At 39.8% G+C, this 16,048-nt stretch overlaps 1 pseudogene; it reads left to right on the forward strand.

The window, feature by feature from the left end:
- The window catches only part of LOC132842410 (zinc finger protein 850-like), a 70,245-nt pseudogene that overhangs the window by 16,322 nt on the left and 37,875 nt on the right, over positions 1-16,048 (forward strand).

The raw sequence follows: 16,048 nt of genomic DNA on the forward strand, positions 1-16,048 counted from the left end.
AGCAGTGACTTGTATCCTGTTTGTGTTTTGTAAATTCAGGTGATGAAATGCCATGTGATGCAATGACGAACTCTGTGGAACACATCACACCTGTGGATGAACAGAAATATATAAAAAAGGAAGAACCTGAAGATGAAGATTATCTCAGTAAGACAGCAGGGTGTATTAAGGTTCAGATTGGACCTCATACATTTTATGGGCTATATTTGTTCCAACCTGTTATTCAGGTTTATTTGAGGTGAAATAGTTTTGTAATTATTTTGTAAAATAATCGAATTGGTGGAATTTCAGGTGTAGATGCATCTGTGGAAAATCTAGGCGAACAAGGTGGATTTCAGAGCAAGCATGTTAAAGAGGAAGAGACTACAGGTAAAGAGTTCCTCTATACAACCACAGTATGGGGTTAAGTATCACTGATATTGTAACACTCCATCTATGCTATCTGTTCTTATACATTTCATTGTAAAGAAAAATCAATCTGTTTTATTCCACTTTGTAATTTTAAAAATCATTCTTTATACACAATTAGTGCATAAAATGGTTAAGGTTGTTGATCAGAAGATCTGGCTTCAAGCTCCTGCACTGTCAATCTGCCACCTTTGGGCAAAACCCTTGAGCTTGAGCAAGGCCCATTACCTTTTCTGCCCCAGGGTGCCGTACCATGGTTAACCCTGCACGCTGACCACAACCCTGTAAAGCTGGGATATCTTCTAACCATGTTGTTATAAACTAGAAGTCAGATAAAATATTAATAACAACAATGAGTAATAAACATAAATTCCATAAACTGTGACGTCATCAGAGCTACTATATATCAGAACATGTCTCGGTGTGCATCAGCTAGAGTGTTCTGCACAGTGGCCACCAGTTGGTTATTACCATCACGCCTTCCTCTAAACCAGAATTATCTGTTTCAGCCTTTGTTTGTATCTAGAAATGAGGAAGATGGGGCGAGGTAAACGATCTCCCAATTGATGGACGAGACCCTGCCTTGTAGTCATATTTGACTGTAGCAGTGGTGCAAGACTGGATGACTTCTAGAATCTCTTTTGCTGCTACAGTTGAAAAGTCTTCAGCAGTCAGGAAGGATGAAGATGTTGTGGAACTTATGAGAATCTTGTGCAGAAGCTTCAAGCTTTTCCTTTTAAAAGAAGGACTTAGCCCTTTTGGCTGTCTCTGAGATACTATGACTACAACATCAGAAGGATCTGGCCATTTTTATTCACAGATACTGCTCAGGTGATTATTGTCTCTTGTCATTTTAAGACCGGTCTGAACGCAATTTTGCCTTCTGGAAATAATCCAAAATGCAGCTGCAGGACTTGTTTTCAACCTACTTAAGTTCTCACACTTCTCCACTGGTTTCCAGTTGCTGCCTATTTAAAACACCAATGCTTGTCTACAAAGCCAAAAATGGACCAGCCCTCTTTCGTCAAAACTCTTGTCACTCCTCACACTGCACATTGCTCCTTCCGATGTACTAGCACTACTCGACTGGTCCATCCCTAAGCGGTAAATATACAGCAAGACACATTTCTGTTCTGGTCTAGTAGGCACTAGTCTGTAACCTGGTGATTCATTCATTCATTCATTCATTTTCTACCGCTTATCCGAACTACCTCGGGTCACGGCAAGCTTGTGCCTTTCTGAGGCGTCATCGGGGATCAAGGCAGGATACACCCTGGACGGAGTGCCAACCCATCGCAGGGCACACACTCTCTCATTCACTCAAACACTCACATACTACGGACAATTTTCCAGAGATGCCAATTAACCTACCATGCATGTCTTTGGCCCGGGGGTGGAAACCGGAGTACCTGGAGGAAACCCCAGAGGCACAGGAAGAACATGCAAACTCCACACCCACAAGGCGGAGGCGGGAATTGAACCCCCAACCCTGGAGGTGTGAGGCGAACGTGCTAACCACTAAGCCACCTTGCCCCCCACCTGGTGAATCAGTGTTGATGCATTCACTGATAGTCTACAATGGACTTTTGTACGTGACTCTGGAAAAGGGCATCTGCCAAATGCCATAAATGTAAATGATGTTTAACATCAGACACACTCCACCTCCCCATGATTTTCCTGACGTCTTTGACCAGCCCTTGCATGGTCCAGTACTGCTGGTCTCAGCCAAGTTTCTGTAAAGCAGAGGTCATTGTAGTACAGAATGTCCTTCTCGAACTTAAACCTGGCCCTGATCAAGCTTGCACTCTAGAGACAAGGTATTTGCTAGCAGGATATTAAGCAGGGGAGCGTAGTCTATGCAAGCTCTCAGCCTTAGAAGCAAGGATATTTTTATTGTAGTGATGTCCCGATGATGTGCTGTGCTGACCTTACTGACCTTTTAAGTCTGCCTTTACCCAGTTAGATGAGCCAGGTAGTTATCGAGCACTGATTCGATAGATGGATTTGATGGTAGCTCTATAGAATTCACAGAAGTTGCACAGGACAGGTTTTGCTTTTTCAGGTGGCAAAGAAGGTACCTCCTCTGCTGTGCTTTAGTGGTGAGGATGACAATGTTATTCTGCCAATTTAATTTTTGATGGTGGTGCCAAAAAACTTGAAAGAATCAGTGCTGAACAACTGTGTAACATTGGACTGTGTGTAGGGTCTTTTTAAATTCCACTGTCATCTCAAGAGTCTTGTCAGTGTTAAACTCCAGGTTATTGTGTCTGCATTAGAGGTAGAGCCTTTCCACCTCCTATGTAGACCTAGACCTGTCACCATTATCACATTTTATGGATTTTGACAAGAAGATTAATTGAGAAGAGCAGAAAGAACAAGCAGTGCATCCAAGTACTGGGTGTGATTTGTCCCAGCTTCACTTGCTGCTCTCCGTTGTTAGGAAACCTGTGATCCAGTTACAGGTGAGTTTTGGCATAGAGATCTGAGTTTGTGGTGAATGATGTTTGTGATCATATTAAATGAGTTCAGGAAAACAAATTGTGCAAGGTGCAAGAACTATTTTATCTGTGTGGAAATGGAAAAGGAGAGGTGTTGACTCGAAGCATTGATGGCTTGTTAATGAATATGGAACCTGGAGAACACACGTTCAGGTCTTTTTGTAGTGTTGTCCGAGTTCAGTGGTGTTAAGTAGTTCATGAGGGGTTGCAGGCCAAGCCACACTGATTGAGGGACATCAGCTGAAATGTGTTTTTCAGCTTCTCAGAATAGTTTTTTAGCTCTTCTGATTTTATTTTGTCACTGGGTTTATCTTGTCAAAAATGCTGAACCTTTTCACATCTGTACTTAGTGTTGTCCAGTTATGATCCAGTTACCCATCATGCCTGTAAATACCAGGTGTGAATGGGGCCTGACGTCATCTGTTCATTGCACTAGCAGGGGCCTTGGGGACAGGAGAAAAGCACAGGGATCCATCACATCACTAAGGGCTTGATTTTGGTTTACTGTATTTGCTTGATCTTGTGATTGTAGTGGTTAAAAGCTAAAATCCCCTCATTACACAATGAGATTGTAATGACTTTTATTTTCATCTCCAGAAATAGATGATGCCCAATTGGAAGTCTTCCCCTGCTTCATGTGTTCACTTTCATATTCATCTCAAATGTTGCTCCATGAACACATCACAAGATGCCACCCTGATCAACATGAGACACCGATCAAATCAGGAGACACGTGTCAGAATCTTAAGCCAGAAAGAAGCTCCAGTATTCATCAAACAATCTCTGGGCCTCTGCAGTTGCAGAAAGGGGTCCATCAGTGCTTGCAGTGTGGGAAGAGTTTCACTGACCAGAAAAAACTGAGAAGACACCAGTATATTCACACAGGTGAGAACCCACATCACTGCTCACAGTGTGGGAAGAATTTTATTCGACAGCGTCATCTCGAACTACACCAGCGCACTCACACTGGAGAGAAGCCACATTGCTGTCTGGAGTGTGGGAAGAGTTTTGCCCAACAGAGCAATCTCCTAAGACATCAGCGCATTCACAACGGAGAAAAGCCGTATCGCTGCTCGGAGTGTGGGAAGAGTTTTGCCCGAAAGAGCAATCTCCAAAGACATCAGCACATTCACAACGGAGAAAAGCCGTATTGCTGCTCGGAGTGTGGGAAGAGTTTTGTTCGACAGAGTTATCTCCAATTGCACCAGCATGTTCACACCGGAGAGAAGCCACATTGCTGTAAGGAGTGTGGGAAGAGTTTCGCCCATGAGAGCAGTCTCCAAATACATCAGCGCATTCACAACGGAGAAAAGCCATTTCACTGCTTAGAGTGTGGGAAGAGTTTTATTCAACACAGTCATCTACAAAGACATCAGCACATTCACAACGGAGAAAAGCCCTTTCACTGCTTAGAGTGTGGGAAGAGTTTTATTCAACAGAGTCATCTACAAAGACATCAGCGTGTTCACACTGGAGAGACGCCGTATCGCTGCTCGGAGTGTGGGAAGAGTTTTGTTCGAGAGAGTAGTATGCAACGACACCTACACACTCATACAGGATAGAAGCCGTATCACTGAGCACAGTGTGGGACGAGGTTTACTTGACCCAAGGTCACTCACACACGACAGCCATATGACGTTAGGGTCATGCCTTTTGAAATTTGAAATTAAAAACTAAACTGATATTGAATTTTGTGGTTTTGTAAAGAGCATCCTAAACTGCAATTTCCTATTTTACTAAACTGAAGAGTTAGTTGTTCTTAACCTAGTGAAGAACTATGAGAATGTATCTGCAGAGCACACAGGTGAATATAAATATGGGAAATGGAAAGTAAAGGAGGAAAGGAGCTTAAACTGCATAGCAGTGTGTTTCATGTCTACTTAGTTATACCACTTCAGCTTCTACTGAATTATTGGTGATGATGAGCAGAGATTTTTTTTTTTTGTTCAGCTTCAATAAAGGGATAAAATGTCAGTTTCAGGGACATAACTTGTGTGGTGTTTCCACAATGCTCAGTTCTGAGATTATTTAATTTAATATTGTCATTTTCATGTAAGCAAAATCCATTTTCACTTGTTAAAGCTAACTGTATGTTGGAAGAAAGACATCTTTGGAGTATAGTTCCTCAGGCTGATCTTATTGAGAACATCTGCCTTGACATTACAGCAGTGTTGTAATGTAACAGAGTACAAATACTTTGTCACTGTACTTAAGTAGAAATTTCACGTATCTGTACTTTACTTCGCTACAGTGTTGTAATGTAATGGAGTACAAATACTTCGTTACTGTACTTAAGTAGAAATTTCACGTATCTGTACTTTGCTATTTAAATTTGTCAACTTTCACTTTTACTCCACTACATTTCCTAGATAAAATGTATACTTTTACTCCGTTATATTTCCACTAAGCATCTTCGTTACTCGTTACTACAAAATAAAATCAGAAGAAGTGTGTGTGACTGCAATAAGGGAGGTTTGGCGAATCACTGCTCCTAGATTGCATTACGCTCCGCACGCTCTACGGAGAAGCACAGGCACGCGCAGCGTGCACGCACAGTCAGAGCTGGAGGCGTTTATCTATAACGTTAATCGGCTGAAAGCCACAAAGACGGCAACCAAAAGCAGTGAAATGTCACTATTCTTATTACCAGAGTTGATAGCACAAACAAAATATTAATGCAAACAATCCATTCAATACTAAATAAAAATAACATTTATTGATTTGGTCTTTGTCTTGTGAATATTTTTTATTAATGACTGCATTCATTGGACACACTGTTTGTAGAGAATGCACACATAGGCTACATGAACTGATTTGATTCAAGACTGGCATCATAACATCATGCATAAAATTTTAAAAAGTGGTGTCCACTTTTGCCATTTAATAATCCCATAACTTTTGGCTTACTATGTAGTCATATAATATATAATATAAAACTCTTCTTGTTTTAAATTCTCACTGAGGGCTAAAACCCCCTAAAGATGAGACCCTAGAACTGCCCCTGCTCTTATGCCTACAGAAAATCACTGAAATTTTACTTTTTACTTTTACTTCAAATACTTAAGTACATTAAATATCAGAAAATGACTTTTGATACTTAAGTACAGTAAATATCAGATACTTTAAGACTTTTACTTGAGTAATATTCTAAAAGGTAACTTTCACTTCTACCAAAGTCTTTTTCTAGTATGATACTTGTACTTTTACTCAAGTATTGCTTTCTAATACTTTATACAACACTGCTTCGCTATTTAAATTTATGTCAACTTTCACTTTTACTCCACTACATTTCCTAGATAAAATGTGAGTGACTGCAATAAGGGAGGTTTGGGGAATCACTGCTCCTAGATTGCATTACGCTCTGCTTGCTCTATTTCAGCGTAATGTTGCCAAAGGAGGCGGAAGCACAACTGAAACCGCCATGGAAGCACCTACTGGAGGACCTCCCATTATCGTAGACCAGGGGTGGCCAACCAGTCAGAGACCAAGAGCCACATTTTTTACTGTGTTACTGCAATGAGCCACATCATACACATGGGCACACATGATCATCACCTTTTTTCCCTGCTATTTTGAGAGCGAACTTGACACAAATTGTTTACTCAAATGATCTTGCTCGTACTGGGAAACTTTGAGGTATTTTCATCCCACTCACATGCGAGTTTGACGAAAATACCGTATTGAACTCAGGCGAAGCGAACACGCATATAAAAAAGAATGTAACAGCCGCATGAAACTGGGCAAAGAGCCGCATGCGGCTCGGGGGCCAGGGGTTGGCCAGGGGTTGACCACCCCGGGCCAGGGGTTGACCACCCCGACGATAGTGGTGAACAGGGTGAAGAAGATAACATACACCCGTGGCCGTATTTGCTAGAAAGGTTTCTGCACATTGGAAACAAAGATTCTTCCTACCGGATGACGTGCCTCATATGCCTACTGAAAATCAAATGAAATTTTACTTTTTACTTTTACTTCAAATACTTAAGTACATTAAATTTTAGAAAATTACTTTTGATACTTTCACTTCTACCAAAGTCTTTTTCTAGTACGATATTTGTACTTTTACTCAAGTATTGCTTTCTAGTACTTTATACAACACTGCATTACAGTACAATCATCCTCTCTAGCTTTCTATAGTTCCTATAGCTAGTTCCTATAGCTTTTTTTTACCTGTTTACCTGGATTTAATTGTAAATGTCAGTTAACTGCAACCTAATAGAGAATATGTGAGAAACACCAACTGAGTGAGCCAAGCTGAAGCAGTGAGCCGTATGTTGATGTAGTTAATAGCGTCATGAATAACACAATTCTGCAGGCGACACTGTGCACATTAACGCTGCTGTAAACTCACAACACAAGCATTTGTTCTTGTGAGTGAACAGATGCTTTCTCACAGAAATGATCAATGTTTACCTTAAAATAGTGTTCAATGTGTTTACATTGACCAGTTGGATGGAAAAAAGGTTGTTACTGTCTTTTTGTGTGAGGTTCTTTTAATATGTTCTACTAAAGCCTGAGGTCAATTCAGTTCAGATTGTTCAAACTCCTTCCTCCTTCTTTATATATCTGGGATTTATTTCTTTTTACTGATACGTTTTACTGTAAATGGTGAATGATGCACACTTTTTACTGATTTTACAAAAAAGTTCAAAAGGCTTTTCTGTTTATTTAAACTTATAGCAGAATAAATGTATTTTGATGCTGAATGTTTTGGATGAATAAATAAAACATGGAAATAAAAATGGTTTTTAGTTTAAACTGATGGATTTAAGTTGTATTAGTTTTCCATGACTGTTTTTCAGAAAGTCTTTATAAACTTAAATAATAAATAAATAAATTTGGCTTTACTTTTGAAGTGACTACTGTTACGCCTCTCCTCAAGAAGCCATCACTCAATCTGTCTATCTTAAAAAATTTCCACCCTTTTACCTCAAAGATTTTAGAAAAAAAATTGTGTCCAACCAACTTCAGTCATTTCTCATCCATAACAGTTTGTCTGACAATTTTCAATCTGGTTTTAAAACTGCCCATAGCACCGAGTCTGCTCTTCTGAGAGTGCTACATGATATTTCTCTAGCTTCTGACTCTGGAGATTCTGTGGTTCTAGTTTTACTGGACTTATCTGCAGCATTTGTTACAGTTGACCACTCTATACTTATCGCTAGATTAGAGTCATGGCTGTGGCTATCAAGCACAGTTCTAAAATGGTTTCAGTCATACCTATCAAATAAAAAGTATGTAGTTAAACTGGGTGACTTTTCCTCCTCCACTGCGCTGCTGTCTTGTGGACTTCCTCAAGGATCAATTCTGGGGCCTTCCCTGTTTTCCCTGTACATGTTACCACTGGGCTCCATTCTGAGGAAATACGGAGTGTCGTTTCACTTTTACACGGTCGATACCCAAATCTATTTACCTTTTAAGAAAAATGACCCCTCATCCATTACATTTATTTACATACATTTACTTTTATTGTGTTTAGATGAAGTTAAAGCTTGGCTAGTCCAAAATTTTCTGTTTTTAAATGAAGATAAACCTGAGCTGATTGTGTTCGGCCACCAACCTTGACTTAGGATGTCTATCTGTCTTTAGGTATCCGCAGGTACAGAAACTGGGTGTTCTCTTAGACAAGTCCTTAAAACTTGATAAACAAGTTTCTGCTGTCATTGGATCGAGTTTTTATCAGCTACGCATCTACGCAAATTTAGCACTTTAGCATTGACAGAACCTTAGAGATGGCAGTACATGCTCTAATCACCTCTGGTCCAGACTATTGTAACTCTCTATACTGTGGTGTCGCCAAAACTCAAATTAACCGGTGTAGCGATTTTGGCTCGAATTGAAAGTGGGGAAAGGGAGGAAGAGACTGGAAAGGAAGAAATTAGAAAGGAAGGAAAGGAATGGCAAGCTTAAACTACAAAATTAATCACACCCTGACTGGGAAATCGTCACAGAAACTTAAATTTACCTTACGATTCAATGCAAGATTCCTACTTGAAATACGCATCTAAATTGATCGGTAAAGGGAACGGTTACTTGCATTGGCTTGCTGCACAAGAGTCCGGATGCAACAGAGAAATCTCTGAAGAGTCAGTTAGGGTGGGGTCAGATGTTCTTCCAAGTTCTCCAAGATCAGAGCAGTTGTTGTTATTGAAAGTGAAGCTTGCTAGGAGTTCCTTGGAGGAAGATGGAGTCGTCTCCAAGCTGTTCCGAAAGTCTGACCACGGATTGGTGGTGTTTGTGACAATTTAAACGTCCCGAACTAGACCCATCTTTGGGGACATGGCCAATACTACGACCCGGATTTCGGAGGGAAAAACTCTCTTTGTTTCAGGTGTCTGTGGGCGTGGTTTAGCTATCAAATTTTTAGATGACTTTAAAGTTTTTATCCAAGGTGTATTAAGATGGTATAGCGCCTTTCGTGCTCAAATAAAATACACCATTGATTGAAAAATGAGTAACTGATAATTTTGTGGTCATTTTTGTGGATACTAAACATGAAGGGGAATGACGGTATAAAGGCATCGGTACATTATATACACAGATCAGTAATCAAAGTGTAACTGATGTTATTGCGATATTGTGTTCTGATAAAGGAGAAAGAAACAACAATGAAACACAAAAAAACAAAAATGCATTTGCATTAGGGAAGGGAAAACATAATTTTGTATACATCCTGACATCGGACCTTAAAAGGACATACAGGCTTAGAACAGGTATACATTAACATACCAGGATCGGTAATCAAAGTATAACATGTTAATTCAGTGGAGCAAGTAATTTTAAGTCAGGCAAGCCTTAACAGAAGAAGCACATTACAACAGGGTTATAAGAATAAGAATCTTATGCCTCTTTTCCACCGGAAAGAACCGGGTGCTGGTTCAGAGCTAGCGCTGGTGCTGGTTCAAAGTTGGTTCCACTGGCGAACCTTCTAAGAACCGGTTTGCCTTTCCACTGGCTAGAGAGCATCACAGCGCCGAGTGTAATGTCACTGTATACGTCTCACGTGTCGCAGCAACTTTAGCGCAGCAGCGGCAAACAGAAATACATCAACAATGGCGGATGTTGCTTTACTGTTAATGCTCATGGCTTTGTGAACCTACATTAACATCCAAACGCGGCGAATAAAACGTGTACGTGCAGCTCCATGTAATCTGTATAAACGGAGGTTGTAATCGATAAAGTACATAACGTTATTTTATCATTAACACAGAATAAAGTTAGCCTTAGCATGTAGCTACTTACTATCATGTGTGCTGATAATGTATCATATTGCGGTAAAGTAAAAGTGTATTAAACATTAGTATACTTAAGGTACATTATCAAATGCGCTAACAGTAGCCCCGCCCACAGCCCATGACAAAAGTGGTTCTTAAGTCTAGACCAGCAGCGTTTTGGTGCTACTTAAGAACCACTTTTGTGCTACTTAAGAACCACTTTTCCTGGTTCAGAGCCGGTGCTTTGGCTGTCGAAACAGAAAGAACTGGTTCTAAATTAGGCTCTGGCTCCGAACCAGCACTCGAACTGCCTCGGTGGAAAAGGGGCATTAGAGTATCTTATCTACTTGTTTTATTAGTAAAAAGGAATGTCCCATTGTGTTGTGTGTGTGCGTGTGCGTGTGTATGCATTTGCAGGGGAGTGTGTGTGTGTGTGTGTGTGCGCGTGTGTGTGTGCGTGTTTGGTTGAGGTCCCTATGAGTTCAATCAGAGAAACAGTGTGGTCTTATCTGGTCTTTGTGTAGGATCCCAGACCTCCTGGAGCCAGGTGTGTGTGACACTGTGGAATGTGGCCCTCAATAAAATCGTAAAACTGGGTTGCTCATTGGTTGATTGAAGAGTAGATGCCGAAGTTTAGGGTGCCTAGGATATGAAATCTAAATGACTTGTACCAGACGCTACACCGGTTACAATTAGTTCAAAATGCTGCTGCCATATTTGTTTTAAAAAAGCATAGAAGCGATCACGTTACCCCTCTTCTGAGGACTCACTGGTTGCCTATTGAATACAGAATTCGTTTTTAAAATACTTTTTTTTTTAAGTCCTTGCAAAATCAAGCTCCTATTTATTTATCTGAATTATTACATCCTTACTCTCCTTCCAGAAGCCTAAGATCAGGCAACCAGAACCTCCTCACTGTTCCCTCCTCAAGACTTAAGAGTAGAGGGGATCGAGCAGTGATTGGGCCACAGTTTTGGAATGATTTGCGAATAGAGTTAAGATTAACACCCTCTCTGTCCATTTTTAAGTCCCTTTTAAAAATGTATCTGTTTTCCTTGGCATATCTATAGTTTTTCTTTTCATTTTAATTCTTCTTATTGTTTTTTTAATTGTTCTATTATTGCTTGTTTTAGTGTTTTAGTGTGTATTATTATATTGTTTAATTCTATTTTGCTTTCATTATCTCTTGTCTTATTATCATTTTTTTCTGTGTATCTTTACTAACACTCTTTTATTGTACAGCACTTTGGTCAGTCCTATGCCTGTTTTAAATGTGCCATATAAATAAAGTGAACTTGAACTTGAAGTATTTTGCTAGATGCATGAAATGTTCAGAAATTTTGTTTGTACTTTGGTCCTCTACAGTCCCCTCCTGCAAAAGCCCAGTAGCCAACTTCTTATGGCTCTCAAACTCTTCTGAGGGCACTGTAAGTACTACCATGATCCATCTGGTGGTATCTGTCGAGATGGAGTGTAATGAAGGTTATGTGGTCTAAAAACTGCAAACTCTCAGAGTCCTGTTCATAGTCTTTGCTCTGAGGCTTCACAATGTCCTTGATAGTATTGAATTCTGTGTGTTTTATGCCAGTGCTACTATCTCAGTGATTGCTTTGAGTGCTTGGTCATGCTGTTTGAGGTAGAAGCCTATGCCAAGGGTCATTGGGCAGCTTCTAAGCACATGCCCTAGAGATCCCTTTTTTTGGTCAAGTTTGGGTGAACCTGTGCCCATGATGGCCTCAATATTCTTGGTCTTGCCTGACAGGAGTGAAAGCTAATGTAAGATGTTGTAGAAAGTAGTGATGCGCTGTACGGGTAAAGAACTTGTCACTTTACTGTGGGGCGGGTTGGGGCGGGTCATTAAAAACAAAATATAAAAAACATGGGCCAATAATTTCATAAAAGCGGGACCCGCGGGTTGAAAAAACCAGACCCGCACATCACTAGTAGAAAGTAAAATCTGAGAGCAGATAGAAGCATATATTTCAAATCTGTTGCTTTGAGGTGGATTTAGCCTGAGTATATATAGTACGCTATAAGCTGAGGCTGTGAGTTAGCATGTGCTAACTCATGTTCACTGGGCAAACAGGTCCACCTGTACCTAACCAAATATTTACAGATCTGCTGTACCTCCTCAAGGGGGAAGTAAAACACTCTTTGGTATTGTGCTGATCTGGTTGGCAGGAACCCAGTGGTATAATAGCCTCCACAGTCTGTAAACTCAGTATCTACAAATAATGGTAAATTTCTTGGTAAATAATCGTAACACTTTGCTCATTAGCTTTGTGGAGATCTGTGAAGGGAAGTTTATTCCGACTCAGATGGAGGAACATTAAGCTGTGTGGGACACATTACAGTTTTTTACAATCGCTATGACAGTTTTTTCAATACATTTAACAAGTTTCCTAAACTCTTAACGCACCAACACACTTAAAACACACAATTGGCAAAACGGTTAATTTCATGCTCAAAATCACACATTGTAAACTAAACCCCAAAACTAATTTTCAAAATACAATAATAAACTAACACAAAACACTATGTCTAACAAAACACTGCAAACATGTTTCAAAATCAAATAATTATTCAAAACAATAATACGTTCTCTTCCAACAGGAACATTTAGTCAATCATAACATATCAATGACAAAAAAAACACTATCATCAGCTGAAATTACAGAAACTGCATTATTTTGTGTCAGGTCTGCCCTTATACAATAGACAGTATATTGTATTGATCATAGATTGTGTTTTGCACTGTAGTTTCTTTTGAACCCTCTCTACATTTTTGTTTTGTTGGGTTTAGTAAATGCATGCATTTTGTTTTGTTTGCTGCAGAAGTTCAATACAAAAAATGAATGACCATCCAAAAAAATAAAGACACAGAACTGCTGCAGTAAAGACTTTATTTACAAAAGGACATTACTGCAAGATATACAAACAGAAAAAGCACCGGAATTATAATAAAAAACAAAGTAATCTTCTAATCTGCCCAGTCTTCTGCATTTGGCCACATGTTCTCATCCACATCACACCTGATATCTTCTCTGGCAAGGCATCGTTGGAAGAATCTTTTGGCATGCCTTAACCACCCCTGGCAGTGTTCAGCTTTGATGTCTTGACATGCAGCATCCATTGCATCCAGGAGGGACATTTGGTCATGTGGACGATGGTCAAAAACCTTCCATCTCCAGGCTGAGAAAAACTCCTCAATGTGGTTGAGGAAAGGTGAGTAAGGGGCAAGGAAATGGGACATCATCCTTGGATGGGCGTCAAGCCAGGCTGTGACTGCACGGGAATAGTAGAATTGCATAACCTAACCTGGACGTATTGGTGACGGAGTTCTTTGATGCGCTCACTGTTCCTTTCAAAAGGAACCTTGTATAATTGTTTCATTCGGACTCTGTGTTTAGCTAGAGTCTGAGAAATGGATGTTATGCTGATTGCTGCAATGTTCCCAAAGACAAGGTTGTCCTCAACAACTCTGGACTGATTGTCCTTCAGTTTTATTTCATTGTCAGCAATCACCATGTTGACAATAGCAAGTTCCTGTTCTTTATTCAAGAGCTTTCCTCTGCCCCTGAGGGAGGTAGACATTGAATCCTTAGAGGGACAAAATACAGTTACATATTAGAGACCAGAGGCATACAGTCACTCTAATACAGTAAATGGTAAAATTATTTACACTTTGCTGTAGGAGAAGCAATATCCTACCTGTTGGTTTCTCTGAAAATACGGACAATGGATGCAACTGTGTCCCGGCTGAACACGTTCTCGTACTCGTTCACCAGCCTCTCTGTATGATAGCCTGTGGTTTATGACATGGTCAATGATAGTAGCTCTTATTTGATCAGTTACCCTAGCTCTGGTCCTTCTTTGAGCGCCACCACACATTCTAACTCCTCTCCCTTGTCCTTGTCCTTGCCCCACTCCTCTCCCTTGTCCTGGTACTCGTCTTCCTCTCCCCCATGCAGGCATTTTCTTTCTTTCTTTCTTTCTTTCTTTCTTTCTTTCTTTCTTTCTTTCTTTCTTTCCCTCTTTGTGTTGCTCTATATTGTTCCTTTTCCGCACAAGATCAGCCCAAAAAGTCCTATTTTAGAAGATCTTGCGATTGAAAAAACTTCAACACCTGAGTGTGGTTCCTAGATAGGAATCAGCTGTGATTTATATATATATGTTTAATTGCAATAAGCTGTTTCTCATTGGCAATGGAATAAAATACAGGGAATATATTTGTGTTTCAATTCACAATATGAACAGCAGTTCACTTTGACTTTAGCCTATATACAGTAAGTTATGTTTAGAACATGATGTTATCTGTTCTGACATACAGTGTGAAAGCATTTGTAAATTTGACTGTAAAATTATATGTCTTGGTCTTGGTTGAGCTTGTGTGTAAAAGAAGTTAAAGCATTTTAAATTGGTGTTAACTGTATGCATTTTGTATCAAAGCAACAATAAATGTGTTAATTGTATAGCCTACAAAGACGGATGTTGTGCTAACCGTGTTAAGAGTTTAGGAAACTTGTTAAATGTATTGAAAAAACTGTCATAGCGATTGTAAAAAACTGTAATCACATGGACCATGAGAAAGCCTGGAGTCTGCAAGAGAGAAGGACACGATCCTGAGGTTCTGTATTTCTATTCTGATCAGGCTTTATTTGTGTGTTAAACACATCACTGACATGTCCACCGTTGTGGACAAAACGAACGTTTGTGCTGGTTTGGTGTTTGAGATATTAAACATTATTTTTTTGACTGTGTGACGTCACTTTCCACCCCACATCGCCCAAATCGCTCAAAACCGGCTTAGTTCGTTTGTGCTCGATTTGTGCCCATTTGTGCCGTTAAAACAAACACTGTATCTGTTTTCCTTCCTGAGATATAACCAAAATATTTTCGGGAACTGTGACGTCACTCTCCACCCCAGTTCGTCTAAATCACACAAAACTGGTGTCATTTGTTTGTGCTCGATTTGTGCCGGTTTATGCCGTTGAAATGAACGTCAGTATATTTCCCCTTATTAGAAATAACAAAAACAATTTGGAGCTGTGACGTCACCCTCCACCCCGTGCCGTCCAAATCTCTCCAAACCGGTGGTGTTCGTTTGTGCTCGATTTGTGCCGGTTGTGGGGTGGAAAGTGACGTCACACGGTCAAAAAATAATGTTTAATATCTCAAACACCAAACCAGCACAAACGTTCGTTTTTGCGGAACAAACCAGCACAAACGTAGCACAAACGAATGCCATAGTTTTGGTGATTATTTCTTTTTATGGGGTGCCAACTTCACGGAGGTTTTGCGGATGGATCAAAGTAGAAGAAGATCCTCTCTAATTTATTATTGATGGACCATGTCATGTATGAGCAATATAAGTAATGTTCCAATTTTAACACCTCATCATTTCTTTCATAAAATAAAATGCTAAAAAAAAAGAACAAAACTGGTGTAATAGATATGTAGTGTGGTGATATAGATTTTGTTTATTTTTAAATTTAAACTCAATCAGTAAATAAAAGGAAACAAATAAAAGGAAATAAATAAAAGGAATTAAATAAAAGGAAATCAAAGAAATAAAATAAAAGAAATAAATAAAAGAAAATAAATAAAATAAATAAAAGGAAATAAATAAAATAAATTAAAGGAATTATTCATTCATTCATCTTCTACCGCTTATCCAAACTACCTCGGGTCACGGGGAGCCTGTTCCTATCTCAGGCGTCATCGGGCATCAAGGCAGGATACACCCTGGACGGAGTGCCAACCCATCGCAGGGCACACACACACTCTCATTCACTCACACAGTCACACACTAGGGACAATTTTCCAGAGATGCCAATCAACCTACCATGCATGTCTTTGGACCGGGGGAGGAAACCGGAGTACCCGGAGGAAACCCCCAAGGCACGGAGAGAACATGCAAACTCCACA

The sequence above is a fragment of the Tachysurus vachellii genome, chromosome 3 (genome assembly GCF_030014155.1).
Source record: "Tachysurus vachellii isolate PV-2020 chromosome 3, HZAU_Pvac_v1, whole genome shotgun sequence".
In the NCBI taxonomy this organism is placed as follows: domain Eukaryota; kingdom Metazoa; phylum Chordata; class Actinopteri; order Siluriformes; family Bagridae; genus Tachysurus; species Tachysurus vachellii.